The sequence below is a fragment of the Miniopterus schreibersii genome, assembly GCF_964146895.1.
Source record: "Miniopterus schreibersii genome assembly, chromosome: 1".
NCBI lineage: Eukaryota > Metazoa > Chordata > Mammalia > Chiroptera > Miniopteridae > Miniopterus > Miniopterus schreibersii.
Window position 1 is genome coordinate 168,785,198 of NC_138101.1, and position 17,637 is coordinate 168,802,834.

At 41.5% G+C, this 17,637-nt stretch overlaps 1 pseudogene across 1 annotated transcript; it reads left to right on the forward strand.

Moving 5' to 3' along the window:
• Positions 1–7,154: 7,154 nt before the first annotated feature.
• LOC308552142 (flavin-containing monooxygenase 5 pseudogene) lies at positions 7,155–15,676 on the forward strand (annotated as a pseudogene). Its single transcript has 2 exons — positions 7,155–7,259; positions 14,858–15,676. The product of its transcript is annotated as a flavin-containing monooxygenase 5 pseudogene (transcript).
• The last annotated feature ends 1,961 nt before the right edge of the window (positions 15,677–17,637 follow it).

Genomic DNA, 17,637 nt, shown 5'->3' on the forward strand with positions numbered 1-17,637 from the left:
CCTCTTAAACAGCCCGCATATGGCCTTAATCCAACTCACTCCCTCTGAGTTCCGGTGCTGGGATAACAGCTTGAAAGGCACCAGAGACGTAACGGGGAGGAAATAAATTGTCTGGCATCAGGGCAAGAGGTGGAGTGGCAGCTTTCTCCCAGACAAAAGTGCTGGCATAAGCCATTGTTCTTTTAATGAGCACCCCTCAGACTGGGTCCCATTGTGGAGCACCAGGCAAGGCCCTGGAAGGATCTACTCTAGCTCTGCCAGCCGCAGCCGGAGCCTCAGGGCACTGTGGGGATCTCTGCGTTGGCAGGGCAGCCCCAACCCCAGTGTATTGCCCAGGTACCCCTAAGCACTGCCCAAGGCGCAGCTCCCAGCCTGCCATCTCCTGGACCTATCCTTCAGTCTCAGAACCCTGAGGCCAATTCCCAACTGTGGAGCCTCCTTCTCAACTCACCACTGCCCCAGACCAGGATGGCCCCACCACAGGCTTCCCTCCAACCACCTTCAGCCTCTAGGAGCCTCTGCATTGCTGCCCCAACTGCACCAGGGCCTGGGGCAGTCCCAGCTGGGGCCCCCACTCTTACACCCACCACCCACTCAGTCCTGGCCCACACAGCTTCCCCCATGGGCTCCAATGCCAGATCAGATGCTGCTGAGCAGGGGGCTCCAGGGTCCAGTCCCCCAGCCAGGTCTGCAGCCCAGTGTCATGGAGGATGACATCCTCATGGATCTCATCTGAACCTCAGCCACCCAATAAAGTTCCTTGTAACACATATTCTCCCCCGCCCCCCCAAAAATGCAACACATGAAAAAATGTTCAACATTACTGTTATTAGGGAAATACAAATTAAACCATAAGGAAATACCAGTCAACACTTACTAGAATGTCTAAAATCAGAAAAACTGACAATACCAAGTGTTGACAAGGATGTGGAGGAATTGGAACTTTCATATACTGCCAGTAGGAATGCAAAATGGCACAATCACTTTGGAAACAGTTTGGCAGTTTCTTATAATGTTCAACATATACTACTGTTTCACCCAGCAATTGTCACTCTTAGGTATTTAACCAAGAGATATGAAAACTTATGTTCTCACAAAAGCCTTCATGCAAATATTGATGGCAAATATTCGTAATTGCCCCAAAATGAAAATGACTCAAATGTCCTTCAGTGGGTGAATGGATAAGTAATCTATTTCTTGTATGTGCCCTGACCAGGAATTGAACCACAACCTTGGCATATCAGGAAGATGCTCCAACCAACTGAGCTACCTGGCCAGGGCCATTTCTGTTGCTTTAAACAACCAAGTCTGTGGTAATTTGTTATAGCAGCTATAGGAAACTAATAATAACTACTAATAATGTTTCATGTCAAAAGGGCATTTCATGCAATGGAATACTTCTTAGTGATAAAGAGGAACAAACTACTAAAATCACAACAACATGAATAAATCTCAAATGTATTATGCTTAGTGAAAGAAATCAGACTCAAAATGCTATGCGCTGTATTATTTCATTTATATAACATTGTTAAAAAGGCAAAATTATAGGAACAGATTATCAGCGGCTGCCAAGGGTTGGGGAAGGGTTGATTACAAAGGGGAGCCTAAAGGAGTTTTCTGGGGTGATGAAACTTCTGAATCTTGATGGTGGTGGTGGTTACACTCTACTTATTTGTCAAAACTCATAGAGCTGTATACCGAAGAGGGTAAAATTTACTGTGTATAAATTTTAAAATAAAATTTAAAAAGGAACTTAAACTTTAGTGGCCAGGAAAAATATCGAAGTGTGAAATTTTAAAGATCACATAACACAAATCCCTGACCTAAGAGGCACTGGTTTTCAGATAGACCTCAATCAGAAAACTTCTCTTTCCATAGAAGGAGAAGTGAACTCTTCTGTGGCTAGCAATATAAGAACACCAAAGACCAGAACTGAGAGCATATTCTTCAGGTGACTGGAGAGAGAACATAAAGAGCTCCTACTAGAGGGAAAAGAAAGCTCCTAGACCAGAAGAATAGAGAGAAGCATCGTTCCTAGGGCACCTGCATCATTCCTAGAGGGCTGCATTTGTAGGATGTACTGGAGGGAACAAACTTCTTCAAGAACTGTCCTTAAGGTGAATTATTTTATTTTATTTTATTTTATTATTTTATTTTATTTTAAATTTTATTTATTTATTTTTAAATATAGCTGTAAACCTTTTATTTATTTAATTAATTTATTTATTTTAAATATATCTTTATTGATTTCAGAGAGAAGAAAGGAGAGGGAGGGAGAGAGATAGAAACATCAATGATGAGAGAGTCATTGATGGAGCCCGCAACCCGGGCATGTGCCCTGACCGAGAATTGAACCCTGATCGCCTGGATCCTAGGTCAACGCTCAACCGCTGAGCCACGCCCGGCCGGGCAAGGTGAATTTTAAACAACCTTAGAAAACAAAGCCTGAGACTTTCTGCAAAAGACCAAGGATATGAGAAAGTGATATCCTGTTGTGGACCTAGTGAGACAAGAGAGAAGGGTACCGTAGAATTTGGACAGCACAAAATGAAAAGGTGGACCAGAGCAGACTACTTTCAGTTGTATCAACCCTGCTCAGGGTTTTCACTGGGAAGGGAATTGTGTGTTTATAGAACTCTTCCTTGCCACATTGATAACGTGTAGTGTGCAGTTTTGCTTGAGGATAGTGTTCTCATCCCATGTGCCAGTCCCATCACTGTCCACAGTTCTTTTGTTTCTTTCACAAAGTTCAAAGTTGAAATTCCCTTTCAGATACCATTGCCATACAGGGTTGTTAATTAGAAGCAAGAAAATGTTGGAAGATGTTTACCAAAAATGACAATTTGTGTTTTGAAACACTGTAAATACCCCCTCTCTGATTTGTGGCGCCCAAAAACTTAAGCTGTGTAAAATGCAGTCTTGTTAGTATGTGATTAATGAAATTATTGAGGGCAAGCAATGCAGAACAAATTGGCTGAGGGTTCCAGCAATACAACTGTGCCATTTCAATCTATCCTGGTCCCTGCTGAAGTTTGATAGGACCTGGTGACATTTACTGACATTGCTGAAGACAATTCTGGGCCCTGTGACTGGCTGAGTCTTCTGGAACAGCAAGCAGCAAAGATTTCAGGAACTTCTGGGTTAGTTGGCACTTATTTTGATGGCCTAATCCAGAGAGTGTGGACCAAGAACATACTTTACACTGAGGAACTCACTTTCAACCTCTGCACTTCTTAAGACTGCAATCATCTGCTATTTCCCTGCCTGACCTAGCCCTCACCTCCATATTTCTGTGCAGAAGATAAGAATTTTAACTGGTCCCCATTTGAGAAACAGGACTGGAAGGATAATGAAAGCCAATTGGCAATAGCATTTTATATATATATACATATATATATATATTTTTTTTAAAAAATATATCTTTATTGATTTCAGAGAGAGGAAAGGAGAGGGAGAGAGAGAGACAGAAACATCAATGATGAGAGAGTCATTGATCGAGCCCGCAACCCAGGCATGTGCCCTGACTAGGAATCGAACCCTGATCGCCTGGATCCCAGGTTGACGCTCAACAGCTGAGCCACGCCCGGCCAGGCTGCATTATATTTGAATTCATCTCATTGCTGGGTGTGCTATCACTGTTAGTTTTGACAGCAATTAGAAACTGGCCAATTATCTATTTAGCCAGTCCTAGTTTAAGAAGAAAAAATATTGTTACCTTAAAATGTGGTGATCCTAACTAGGCCTGCTTACTCTCAGATCTATTCCTCATTCATCTGAGCTGCAGGCCTGCTTCCAAGGCCCTTGTAGCAATTACAGTCTAGCCGAGTTTGGCCCATGAGAGGCAGAATAACAGTCCCCCAAAGATGGCCATGCCTTAATCCCCAGAACCCGTGAAAATGTTAAATGTTTCATGTCAAAAGGGAATTTGTAAATGTGATTAAGGTTATGGACCTAAGATGGGGAGATTATCCTAGATTATCAGAGTAGACTCACTCTATTCACATGAGCCCTTAAAAACAGAGAAGCTTCTCTTACTGGAACAGGAGAGATAAGTCAGAAGGGGAGGTCTGAGAGATGTGAAGCAGCACGGGAAAGACTTGATTAGCCATTGCTGGCTTTGAAGGTGGGGGAACAGGGGGGGCCACCGAGACAAGAAATGTGGGCAACCTACAGAGGTTAAGAATTACCCGTTTGACACTCTGTGAGGAAATAGAAGTCTCAGTTCTACACCTGCCTGCAGCTGAAACCTGCCAACAACCTGAATGAGCATGGAAGCAGATTTGTCTCTAGAACCTCTACAAGGGAACACAGGCCTGCCAACTCCTTGATTTCTGCCTTGAGAGACTCTAAACAGAGGACCCAGCTGAGCCAACTGTACTTGGGCTTCTGACTTACAGAACGGAGGCCCCTGGGTTCTGTGATATCAGTTCTTCCTATTGTCTCTCCAACTTGAGGGTCCTAAGAGCTTTCTGCTGTTGCTAATATCTGGGGTACTTTCCATTCCCTGGTAGTCTTCCCAGCCTCTTTCATCTCCTGTGTTACCAAGTCACTGTAGTAAATTCCTTCTGCTTTAAATACTTTGAGTGGTTTCAGTTTCCTGATTTGAATCTGTGTGATAAATATGGGATAATTCAGTTTTTTGGTGGTAATTGAAAGGGGGTTCCAGTTATTCATTCATTCAACAAATGTTCTTTGAGCATCTGTAATATGTATCAGTGATGAACAGGGCAGACAAAGTTCTTGACCTCAATGGACTTTATATTGCAACCAGGTAGACAGAATTTTAATTAGTAATCAAAGTAAAGCATTAGTATTATGCTAAGAACATGAATCTATGAGAATATAAAGCATGGGGTTCCTTTTCTTTTTCTTTTTTTTTAATCCTCAGAGTGGAAGGGGGAGAGAGAGAAACATCAATGTGAGAGAGACACATTGATTAGTTGGTTCCCACACATGCCCTGACCAGGGCAGGGATCGAGCCTGCAACTGAGGTAGTGGCCTTGACCGAAATCAAACCCAAGACCCTTCAGTCTGAGGGCCGATGCTCTAACCACTGAGAAAAACTGTCTAGGGCAGAAGCAAGGGGTTCTTAAACTGATGTAGAGGCTAGAGAAGGATTCTATATAAAGGAGATATTTAATGAGACTTGAAGATGATCCAAAATTATAGTTAATAAGGTTGAGAAGGGTGTTTCCTGGAGGATTGGAGTAAAACAACCCTGCTTAATTCTGCTGGAAATTTTAATCAACAAAATACTCCTGGAACTAATAACCAATTACAGCAAAGTGGTAGAATACAAGATTAATATAGAAAAGTTAATCAATTTCCTATATATAAGCAAAGACGATGTGTGATTTGAAATTTAAAACACATCATTTACATAAGCATCCCCCAAATGAAACACTTAGATATAAATTTAAGAAAATATATATAAGATCTTTATGAGCAAAACTATGAAACTGATGAAAAATGTCAAAGAACTAAATAATAGGAGGCATTTCATGTTCATGGATAGGAAGACTCAATATTGTTAAGAGGTCAGTTCTTCACAAATTGATCTATAGATCCAATGCAATTCCAGTAAGAATCCAAGCAAGTTATTTGTGGATATAGACAAGCTGATTCTAAAGTTTATATGGAGAGGCAAAAGACTCAGAATAGTTATCACAATATTGAAAGGGAAGAACAAAGTTGGAGGATTGATAATATTCAACTTCAAGACTTATGATAAAGCTATAGTAATCAAGGTAGTATATGCCAGTAAAAGAATAGCTAAATTAATCAGTGGAACAGAATAGAGAGCCCAGGAATAGGCCCACATAAATATAATCAACTGATCTTTAACAAATGAGCAAAGGCAATACAATGGAGCAAAGGCAGTTTTTTCAACAAATGGTGTTGAAACAACTAGACATCTACACACAAAAACATGAATTTAGACACAGACCTTGTAGCATTACACCTTCTACTTCATGTACCCCTCTCCTCCTACCAACCTTCACCCCTGCCAGGGCAAATGGGGAGTTAGGGGACAGAGGGAAGCAACTGGCTAAGTTGATGCTGTGTCTTGTGTCCTCTGTCTGCCTCTGACCTTCCTAGGCTGTTCTCAGAGCACAGGAATCAAGAGAGGCTGCCTAGGGATCTGCCTCCCTAAGCGCACTGGTCAACGCTTTCTTTTCTGGAGTCTTATTGCTTCCTTTGTACTACAGCTGTGAGTGTAAAGAGGTTCCAGACGACCATGCCAAGGCTTACCATAAAGGAAATGGATCACTGTCCCATAGTGCCTGGCACATCATAGGCCACTCAGTAAATATTGATTGAAGGAATAAATAAATTATCTGAAGTGCTCAACCCAAGCATATTAAGCAGAGTGTATAGAAAATGGCAATAGCAAACACAGAGCAATTCATGTGGCAGGCATTGTTCAAAATGCTTTATATAAATTAACTCATTCAGTTCTCTCAACGACCCTAGGAGGTGTGTAACTGAGCAGAGCTAGAATAAATTCTCAAGTTTGTGGCAGACCCCTGTAGTCTGACTGAAATGTCTGTATGCTTAACCACTAGTCCATACTGCAGCCCAAGGATGCTTCCTAACTTAAAAAAAAATTTTTTTAAATTTATTTATTGATTTTAGAGACAGTGAGGGAGGGGAGAAAGAAAGGGGGAGAGAGAGAAGGAGGAGAAGGGAGGGGAGAGAGTGAGAAAGAGAAATCAATTTGTTGTGTATTCATTGGTTGCTTCTTGTATGTGCCCTGACCAGGAATTGAACCCACAACCTTGCTGTATTGGGACGACACTAACCAACTGAGCTACCCAGCCAGCGCCTAAGATTCTTCCTAACTTTGAAGAGAAAAAGCAAGCCTTTGATGTCCCTGGGTATTGCATTTAGCTTCAGCACAGATTTCACTAGTGGCATTTATCTATGCTACTTGAGATCACTATCAAATTCTGGGCAACATCCTGGCTTGTAGCCCAGTGGCATTCCGGTTTGGTACACTTTGCAGGACTGGTCATGTGAGAAAGATAGCGAACAGCAACAATTGCTTGGTGACGAATGCCTAAAAGTAGGGCAGCTTGAAGCATGACGACCGGGACAAGGAATGCAATCAGGAAATGCTGACCTGGAACTTGGAGTGGGCAAGCTGGGCCGTGATGGATGGAAGGCAGCAGCTGCACACACAGCACGCTGGCACACCGGCCGGGAAAGCGCTGCTTAATCGAAATGGAAGTGGGCAGCTTGAGAGGCAGAGACAAGCAGTGAGCAAAGCCACAAACCAAACACAAACCTTTCATCAATCTTTCCAACCACACTCACACTTTTGGGTAGTATCCTTGTTGTTCAGCATCATTCTTCAATGTGATGAAGGACCATGATGCAGGGTTGTGGGTCCAGGGCCATGCATTACGAGACTTCTGAGGAAGGAAAGAGCAGAAAAGGCTTCAAGCTGAGATCCAATGGGCACATCTGAGCCAATCTCCAAACAAAGGTAGCTGTTTAATTTCTGGAATGGCAGCTCTGGAATGCACTGAGGTGTTGTGTGAGAGCAGAGTATTGTTGGTTCCCCATTTATTTCACACTTCAATGTTAAGGGGTCCCTCTGTTATTTTTCTCCTTTCCCATTGGGCTAATATGTCTTGTATCTCAGCCCAGGTCAGAGTTCTGGGACCCTGGGTGCCAGGAGACTTGACCCTGGCAGGAACAGGATCCTGGGCAGTGTGATGTTGGGCCCGTGCGCTGTGGGCTCCATGTTGTCCCAGATGCTCTTGCACAACTTGCAAGGGGAAGGCACTTTATGGCTGTGACTCTTCATTGCAGGCCTCAAATGAGACTTAAAATGGATGTTTAAAGATTAATCTCTTATCAGATATATGGTTTGCAAATATTTTCTCCTATTCCGAAGGCTGCCTCTTCAGCCTGTCAGTTGTTTCTTTTGCTGTGCAGAAGCTTATAAGTTTGATGTCATCCTTGCTCTTATTGCCTGTGTTTTGGGTATCATATTCAAGAAATTATCACCAAGATCAATGTCTAGGAGCTTTCCTCCTATGTTTTTTTTTCTAGGAGTTTTACAGTTTCAGGTCTTACACTGAAGTCTTTAATCCACTTTGAGTTGATTTTTTGTGTAAAGTAGGGGCCCAATTTCATTTTTTTTGCACGTGGATACTCAGTTTTTCTGACATCAATGATTGAAGAGATTATCTTTTCCCCACTGTGTGTTCTTGGCACTCTGGTCAAAGATCAATTGACCGTGTATGCTTGGGTTTGTTTTTGGACAGAATGCATGACGTTTAAACTACGGACATCATATAAGGAAAGGAAGGTGATGGTATTCCAACATGAGGAAATGGCGGGCAGTGCCACAGGTAATAATATACATATTTAGGGATGAGTAGCTAGGACTGTTTGCGGTAGATATCAAACTTTAACATTCATAAGTATTACCTCATAAAAAATGGTGATTCCTAGATATAGCCCCTCCCACCCTCTTCAGCACAGGAGGTTTGACGTGGGTCACAAGTAATTTGTGAACCACACTTTGAGAAATGCTGGTAAAAACATGGCAGGTGCTGTACATCTTTGTCTCTTTCATATCATGCTAATATAATTGCTTTAAAAACTTTGTGGACTTTCTGAGTGTCAATTATAATCCATTCAATTATATAAAAGCCAGGCCCCCAAATCTCTTTGAAATAAGCTTTTATCTACCTTGCATTCCCTGTGAAGCTGCTGTGGGACGATGGCCTTAGATTCTTAGGAGCCCTGCTGTTTAAACAGCAAAAACCTGCAAGATAGGCTCTTAAAATCCTTAGCAGGGCTTCTCTCTTCGAGGATCTGTAAGACACCACCTTAAGCCTCCTTTACTTCTTAATAAAGGATCTTATAGCTCTATCCTAAATTTTATCTCTGCTCCGAAGCCATTTGAAAATTGTCTGCCACCTACAGTAGACTCCTACAACTGACGGGACAAGATGAACCACAAGATTTATGAAAAGAAACTAAAAAAGTGTTTAGGGGTCATTCAAACCTGAGGCTTCAGCTATTGATTTGAATTCCCTTTAATCAAAACATTTTTTATTCTCTTTCAGAGATATCTGTTATTCCGCTTTTCTCAATACTAAATTACTTTTGACAAAAGTCTTTATAGGATGTCTCAGCGGAGCATGAACGCTTGGGTCTGAGCTTTTTACTGATCTTGACATTATACCCTCTATCGTCAGGCTAGAAGCTGAAAGGCGTTTGTCGCTGTTGACCTCCACGCTCCTGTAATTTTGGTTGCTTTTCAATTTCCTGGACCAGTGCGATTTCAGATCTCCCAGAACAGTCCTGAGGTGCTCAGTAGAAGAAAATGAAGTTATGAAAGAGTAAATTTTAAAGTCAAAGGAGGAAAAAAGTAGCTTAAAAAATCAAATCTCTTTCTTTGGCCTTTAGCTGACAGTAGAAATCTTTCTTTCCTGGCAATTTCACAGGAGGTGAACTCTGACAAAACCTGGCAGAGCTTCTAAGCATGATGAATAATTCTTGGTTAGTACTTAAAACAGTTCATTGTTTGTGCAAATTCTGCTCTTCTTTATTTTCCTCAAGAAATTAGAAGAACTGATTCATAAGAATATACCATAAGACTAGTGATCTTCTTATCGCTTATTTGGTTGAGAGCAGTACCAATGAAGGTTTTGTGGGAGGGTATTGTTTTACCTCAGTTGTTTCTGACTTGAAATGAAATAAATCTTAATCTTGAGTTCTACTCTGTGATTGGTGATGTAGGACAAATCCATCTGCAAACAGATCTTTTGACAATCGCTGATGTCATTTCCCAGGCACAATAGAAAATGAGACTGACGTTTAACACTTAGAAGACCAGGGTCCCTCACCAACAAGCCCTCATTGAGTAGTGATTTTTTATGAGATGCTAAAGAACACTGAGCTTTTTCTAGGTTTTGAAAGTGAGAGCTCACAATCATTGTGCTAGCAAAAAATAGATCAAATGTGCAAGTGTAATTTTTGGATGGTTAAGGAGATGACTGCTTGGTGAACACAACAAATCATGAACTAAAACAAAAACAATGAAATTTAAACAACGGAGCATTGCGAATAAACTTGAAATACTTGGATTTGGATTAGGTGATTTTTATAATCTCTTCCAAATCTAACATAAATTTTCCATAGCACTGGAAAAATTAGATTAATGAGAGAATTCACACACACACAAAACATCCATGTCCTGGAAAATATGGAAAAATCTGAGCAAAGAGTATAAGTGAACTACAACATGTGGTGTCCAGGGCTTTCCCTTCTACTTTCCAAGGAAGCATAACTGTCCTCAAAGGCATATAAACTACTGAAGGTGACGCTTGCAAGGATAAGTGAATGAATGAATGAGTAAGCAAATGTTATTGTCACACATTTCTTCCTGGGATGCAAGATAAGTTTGGATGTCATCAAGGATGTATTTTGGGAGGTGGGGGATGGATTTAGTCTGATATAAACAATATCCAGTCTTCAGCAAATTTACTGAATGCCTTCAGTGTCTCATGGAAGTTAGTTAGGTAACCAATTGACCCAGTTTGCCTGAGACTGAAGGGTTTCCTGGGACGTGAGACTTTGAATGATAAAACTGGAAAAATCTCAGGCAAATTGGTACAAGTTGATGATCCGAGTTATGAGAGAACCAAGCAGAGGTGAGATCGCCTTGGTAGTACAGATCATCACCCCAATCAGTAGAGTATATCTCTCCTCTCATTCAGTGCCTTGAGAAAACACACAATGGCCAGATGGAAGCCTCACCTTTCAGTTCAAGTAGAACTATGTTGTGTCTCCTAGCAGAAGCCATCCTCCTTTGGGAACTAAGACATTCTAAACCTGCAGCGATCAGAACCAAAGTTTTTGTCAGCGGGTGATTAGATATAATAATGAGAAGAGCCACTCTCACTTCTTCCCTTTAGTTTCTGCAACTATAAACTCTGTGGGGTCCAAAAAAAAAAATTTGGTAGCTGATTCAGAGTCTATACTACATCTCATAGAAGAGCATCCTAATGTTGCAAGGCATTGTCTGTCTCTCATTTGTCACCCAAACTGGGTCTTTGATAGCCATTCCAACCATTCTATAATGTCAGCTACTTCTGAATCATTTGGGCCTTAGCCCATTGCCTCACTTTTTTGCTGTGAAATGAGCTTCTTTACTAGAACAGTGTTGTCTGGGATTCTGTGACAGTGAATAGGTATTCAATAAGTTCAAAGATGGCAGTGATGGCAGAAGCTTTGCATGCCAGGAAGGCTAATCTATATCTAGAATGAGTGTCTCTTCTAGTAAAGACCAATCACTGCTACCTCCATGACTGAAGTTGTTTAATAAAATCAAACTGCCATCTTACAGCTGCTGTTCCCCTAGGAAATAGTGTGTACCAGCGTTCAGTGTAGGTTTCCCCTGCTGGCAGGCTGGGCACTTAGCAGTGGTAGTAGCCAGACTAGTCCTAGTAAGAAGAGTCCATGTACGTGAATTCCTGCCTACCCTCCATATCTGCTACTATGGGCACTTTGTTCATGAGCTCATTGAACAAATTGCAGGTTGGCCAAGGGAAGAGGTTGGTATACCTACAGTTGCTCATCTTGCCCACCCGATTATAGAGAATTGCAATCTTATGCCTTAGATGAGCATTCACATGGGAAAGAAAATGCCTTTTTCTTAGTGGTAAGGGTTGCAAAATGCAGTAACTGGGCCTTCACTAGTGATACACATTATAATATAAGACCAGAGAGGGGCTGCAAACTGAGCAAATAAAAGGCACAAGGCTGGTACCCTGAGGAACATCCTCCAAAAAGCAATAGAAAGAGAAAATAAACTCACAAAGAGACTGAGTAGGAGCTTTAGGCTAAAGAAGGGAAAGACTAGAGTGGGCAAAAAGCGCCCTGTGGGTGTGATCACTGACATCAAGGAAAGGGAAGCATTTCAAGAAGTAATTAGTAGTGTCATATGACGGAGAGGTTCTGCCAGACAGAAGCTGAGCAACCCCACTGAAGTTAGCAGCAGGGAGATCATTGTGACTTCCATGAGAAGTGTTTGAGAATTGAGTTGTGGGTACAGAAGCAGGTTCCAGCAGTGTGAGGAGTGAGTGAGTGGGTAGTGTGACTAAGCAGTCAAGTGAGTGCCTCCTACCTAATGAGTCAACCAACCAACCGAAAACCTGGCTTGGTAGGGGGTGGGGTAGATGGGGTGGTCTGGAGTTTGAAGGAACATTTTTCCCTCTCTTTTAAATGGAGAGAGCCCTACATGCACTGATGGCTGATAGAGAAGAAAGGTTGAAAATGGAGACAGAAAGGGCAGTGCTGATGGAGTGAGGTCCCTGAGGAGGCGGAGAGGGCTGACATCTAGAGCTCTGTGTCACAAGAGCCAGCATACAGAGGAATCATTCTTCACAGAATAATGATTGGTAATGGGGCTTGCAAACGATTTACCTTTTCTAATAAGTAGTAAATTTCCAAACAATATATGGAAATACCAAGAGCTGACTTTTAAAAATTGTTGACCCAGATCAAAGAAAATTGGTAAATTGGAAACATGGTCACAAATAAATGGAACAAAGCCTGGGAAAAGTTAATTACAGGATTGTCTATTATGGGGAGGAAAAACACAGGGCAAGGACTGGCTAGGATCTAAAACTTATAGAAATGTGGTTTAAAAAGTGAGCAGCATTCTGGAGGACAGACAATTTTAAATGGACGCTTTATGTTCGGACATCTAGCATGATGATACGCATGTTGCAAATATTGCTGACTTGGTTTGATTTGTTGCTACTGATCTTCCCTCACCAGGTCACACTCTTAAGAGTTATTTGGGCAGCAGTGCTTATGGTTTATGCTGAAATACCCATGTTTCTAGCCTGATTCCTCAGGCTATGGTTCAACTCTATAACTGGTGGTTAGGGTGAAGCTTGTGTAAGCAGTAGTGGTGAAAGAGAGGTTTTTTCCCCTCTTCTGTGACACTTAGGCAGACAGCATGTTGACTACATTTGAAATTTAGACCTCACTGAATAGGTAATTCTAATCAGTTGATCAAACCTACTTGTTATGTGAGGACTAAAGAATGATGAATTAATCTTCTACCCTGTGCATTATTTAAGTCTCTTATTAGTAAAAATGTAGCATCAAAAAAAGTAAGATCCAACCTTTTTCTTTTTCTATCACCCCTTCACCAGTCCCCCAGCGATGTAGTCAAGAAAGGTATAAAGGTCAGGAGATCTGAGATGGCAGTGGGTTAGGTAGAAGCTACACTCACCTCCTCCCAGGACCAAACTGTAATTACAACTAAAGTATAGAAAAATCATCCTGAATAACCAACTGAAGACTACCTGGAGAGAAGCCTTATAACCAAGGACTTACAGAGGAGGCCACGTCAAGACTGGTAGGAGGGGCAGAGGTGGAAGAGTGATAGCCAGGCATTCACGGGCAGCAGCTGAAGTTCTGGAAGGATATATCAGCTGTAGGGGGTTTCCCCTGAGAAGTGTGAGGTTTAAATTCCAAGCTGTGCTCCACAACCCAGAGCACCAGAACTGAAAAAGGTGCCCACATAACATTTGGCTGTGAAAAATAGCAGGGTTTCTGTCCACCAGCAAGAGATGGCTAGAAATGCAGGCACCCTCTTAAAGGGTTAACACAAAATTTTATTTACAGCCACTCACCCTGGGCTCCAGGATGGAGAGAGGGCAGAGCAGACTAGAGCTGCATAAAGAGAGTCTGGGGTTGGTGCTCTGGGGAGAGAGCTGAAGGATTAGCTGCCAGGATTCCTGTGCTGAGTCATTCCCCCATACTGCAGAAGCTTTCATCTTTCTCAGGCAAAGCATTCCCCTCCATGCAGCAATAGCCCCACTGTTGGAATCCCTCTCACCCCACCCTTTGGAGTTTATGCCCTGCTGAGGAATACAGCCTGAGGCTCTTTAAGTGACTGAACCTAATAGACAGCCTGCAGGCAGAGGTGGATCTCTAGGTGCTTTGAGATTTTGCTGACCTGCCAGTGCTGGTAAAAGTTGGCCTTGGCACACAGCTTGGTCCTTTCCCCATGTACCCAGGTGCAGCAGAGGGAGCCACAAGCTGCGGATCACTGATAGCTCCAAACAGGTTGCCCAGGGCCAGTCACAGTCAGCATCTGACACTGGCCTATACCAAAGTCTCTCTGAGGAGGCCCAGAACCAATACATCCAGTGGCCAGCTTCAGACAACAACAGAGCAGGATCTAATAAGCTTCACAAATAGCATATCCACAGGGAGATCTTGGCAGGCACCAAACTCTGCTGAGGTGAATTCTGTTTCTTGTGATCAGCACTTGCACAGCAGCTTGCATGCTGTGTTGGGGGTTGAGTCTCACTATCAGCCAGCCTGAGGGTCGATCCCACCCATGAATGGGCCAATAGCAATCAAGACTCAATTACAACAGGAGGACCCACATAATGCGCACAAGGGACATTGTTGGAGCACCCAGCCCAGGTGATCAGAGAGAGTATGCCACTGGGTCCCACAGGTCATCTACTACATAAGGCCACCCTACCAAGAGTGAGAGTCATAGCAGATATACCTAACACATAGAAACAAACACAACGAGGTAGCCAAAATGGGGAGACAAAGAAATAGGCCCCAAATGGAAGAACAAGAGAATTCTCCAGAAGAAGAGCTAAATGAAATGTATTCCTTAGTACTAAATTAGGAGCATGTATTTTACACTGTTTGGGATAATGGGTATCCCATGGACAGTTCATTCTTCACTCAGTTTAATAGTTTTCTCTAGAAAAGAGCAATAATAGCACTGGTAAATAACCACCTAGAGAAGATACTGACCTCAAGATTCAATCATGCACACTATGGCCTGCAGCCTCAGCACAGACCATTAAGTCAGCATCCAACTGTTAGTGATGACCTGTCAAATCACATAATTTCTGGAAGAGTCCAAGTGAAGCCCAATGTTAAGGAGTTCATGGAAACAGATGCTATTTTTGAGGACAGCAGCATTGAGAAGAATATAGATGTTGTCATCTTTGCTACAGATACAGCTTCTCTTTTCCTTTCCTTGATGGTCTGATCAAAGTTACTAACAATGAAATGACCCTGTTCAAGTTCATGTTCCCCCCGACCCGCAGAAGCCGACACTGGCTGTCATTGGTCTTGTCCAGCCTCTGGGTATTGTACTGCCTATTGCCAAACTCCAGTCTCACTGGGCTACACAAGTGTTCAAAGGGCTGAGCCAGTTACCCTCAGTGAAGAACATGATGGCAGATATTGCCCAGAGGAAAAGGGCTATGGAAAATCAGTACATGAAGACACCCCACCACACAATCCAAGTGGATCATGTTGGGTACATGGATGAGATCACCACCCTGGTGGGGGTGAAGCCCTACCTTACCTGCTGGTCCACTTTCTATCAGATCCAAAGCTGGCTGTGGAGGTGCTCTTTGGCCCATGTACCCTTTATTAGTACTGGCTGCAGGGGCCGGGGAAGTGGGCAGGAATCCAGAGAGCCATCCTGGCCCAGAGACAGCCGATCATCAAGCCCCTGAGGACTGCAATTACTAGTGAGGACAGGTGGTCCCCCTTACAGCTCTCTTGGATAAAGATGGCACCCATCAGCCTGGCATTTCTGGCAACTGGTTTAGCCTACTTTAGGTACATTAGTCGCTGTGGTAAACAGAAATAAATAAATGAACATTAAGTAGAAAAAGCATGCAATAGTTTCCACTTGTCCTGGACTATGCTTTTAAATGTTTAAATCATATGTTTGATATTATTGAGTACTACTGTAACTGCTATATAAAATGTTATCTGGATACACTTTACAAATACATTTCTTTAAAAAAATTTTAAAAATACATGTTTTATTTACTTTTTAGAGAGAGAGGAAGGAAGTGGGGGGGGGGAGAGAGAAACATCCTGCACGGCCCTTACTGGGGATTAAGCCCACAACCCTGGCATGTGCCCTGACTGGGAATCAAATCAGTGACCTGTTGGTGCATGGGATGACTCTTAATCCACTGAGCCACATCTGCTGGGCTAGATTTCTTTCTTTAAAAATAGGTAGACATCATACTTCTAGTTGTAATGTGAATGTACAAGAAAAGCTTATCATTAAGAGGAAAGCCGTAAGAATGCATTTACAATGTAGTGTATACCTAAATTGGTTTCACCAAGCTAGGTTCTCCTGAAAGGAATGTATAATAAAATCTTACTTTATCATTGAAAAAAATGTTGCATCAACTATTAAAGAGTGCCAAAAAATGTTGAGAGAACCTCAAAGATGAGGAGAGAACTGGAAAATAAAACCTGGGAGTAACTGGATTAAAGAAAGGAAAAGACTGAAGGGTTGATTTTAATAAACTCTCCAAGTACTTATCAAGAAATGTGAGCATCACAAAAGATATAAAAAAAGGTTTAAAACCACATTGATTCTTGTCCTTACATTTTTCTGTTTTCTGCAAATTTTCTACAATAACCATATGTTTCTTTTGGGTTTTTCCCTCAGCACTTTATTGTGAAAAATTTCACACATAGAGGAAAGTTGAAAAACAATGCAATGTACAACTATATACCTATCTCTTAGGCTCAACGGGTTTTGGCATTTTTCTAATACCTTTATCTATCTATATTTTTGCTGAATTATTTGGAATTATGTTATAGACATTATGGTTTTTACTCCTAAATACCTCAATGGTGTTTCTGAAAAATAAAGGCATAACACATATTGCAACCACATATGTTATTACATCCAAGATAATTAACAATAGTCCTTTAATATTATCCAACACCCAGTTCATATTTAAAAAATCTCAATTTGCACCCCAAATATCTTTCATAACATTTTTTTGCACGAGGATCCAATCAAAGATAACTTATCACATTTTTAAAAATTCTGTCTCTTTAAATATGCAATATTTCTGCCAACTTCATGAGTTAATCTTTTTTTAAAATCCTTACTCAATTATATGTTTTCATTGATTACTTTTAAAGAGAGAGGAATGGAGAGAGAGTGAGAGAGAAACATTGACCGGTTCCTACTGTACTCAAATAACCCAGGGATTGACCCATAAAACCTGGGTATGTGCCTTGACCAGAAATTGAACCTGCAACCTTTCAGTGCACAGGATAATACTCAACCAACTAAGCCACCCAACCAGGGCTCATAAGTTAAAGTTAGAAAAAATGAGATGTTAAAAAATAATATGTTATCTAAAATTTTTTCATGTTACTTTATTTGGTATTTGCAATCATAACTACAAGAAAAATATGCACAGATTTTAAAAAATGAAAGAAATTAAGTGTAACCTGTGCTTATCTCTAAATGTGAATCTACCGATGATTTTATATATGTGTGTGCATATATATGTATATATGTAAAATTTTACTTTCTCCTGTTTATTTTTATTTGCCAAGTGTTTTATAACAATGAGCATGGATTTAAAAATGTATCCAAGATTGAGGTTACAACACAGAGTTACACAACAGTGAGGAATAGTAAACATTTAAACACTGAAGTGGCTGTTTGAGGAAGGATGTTGAATTAACATGTAAGGTTTTTAGAGATAAGAACGCTTTCTACCTGTCTGGTGGAGGGTAAAAGTGGTTTGGTCTGATGTGAGTGGAAAGATGTCAACTCTCCCTTTT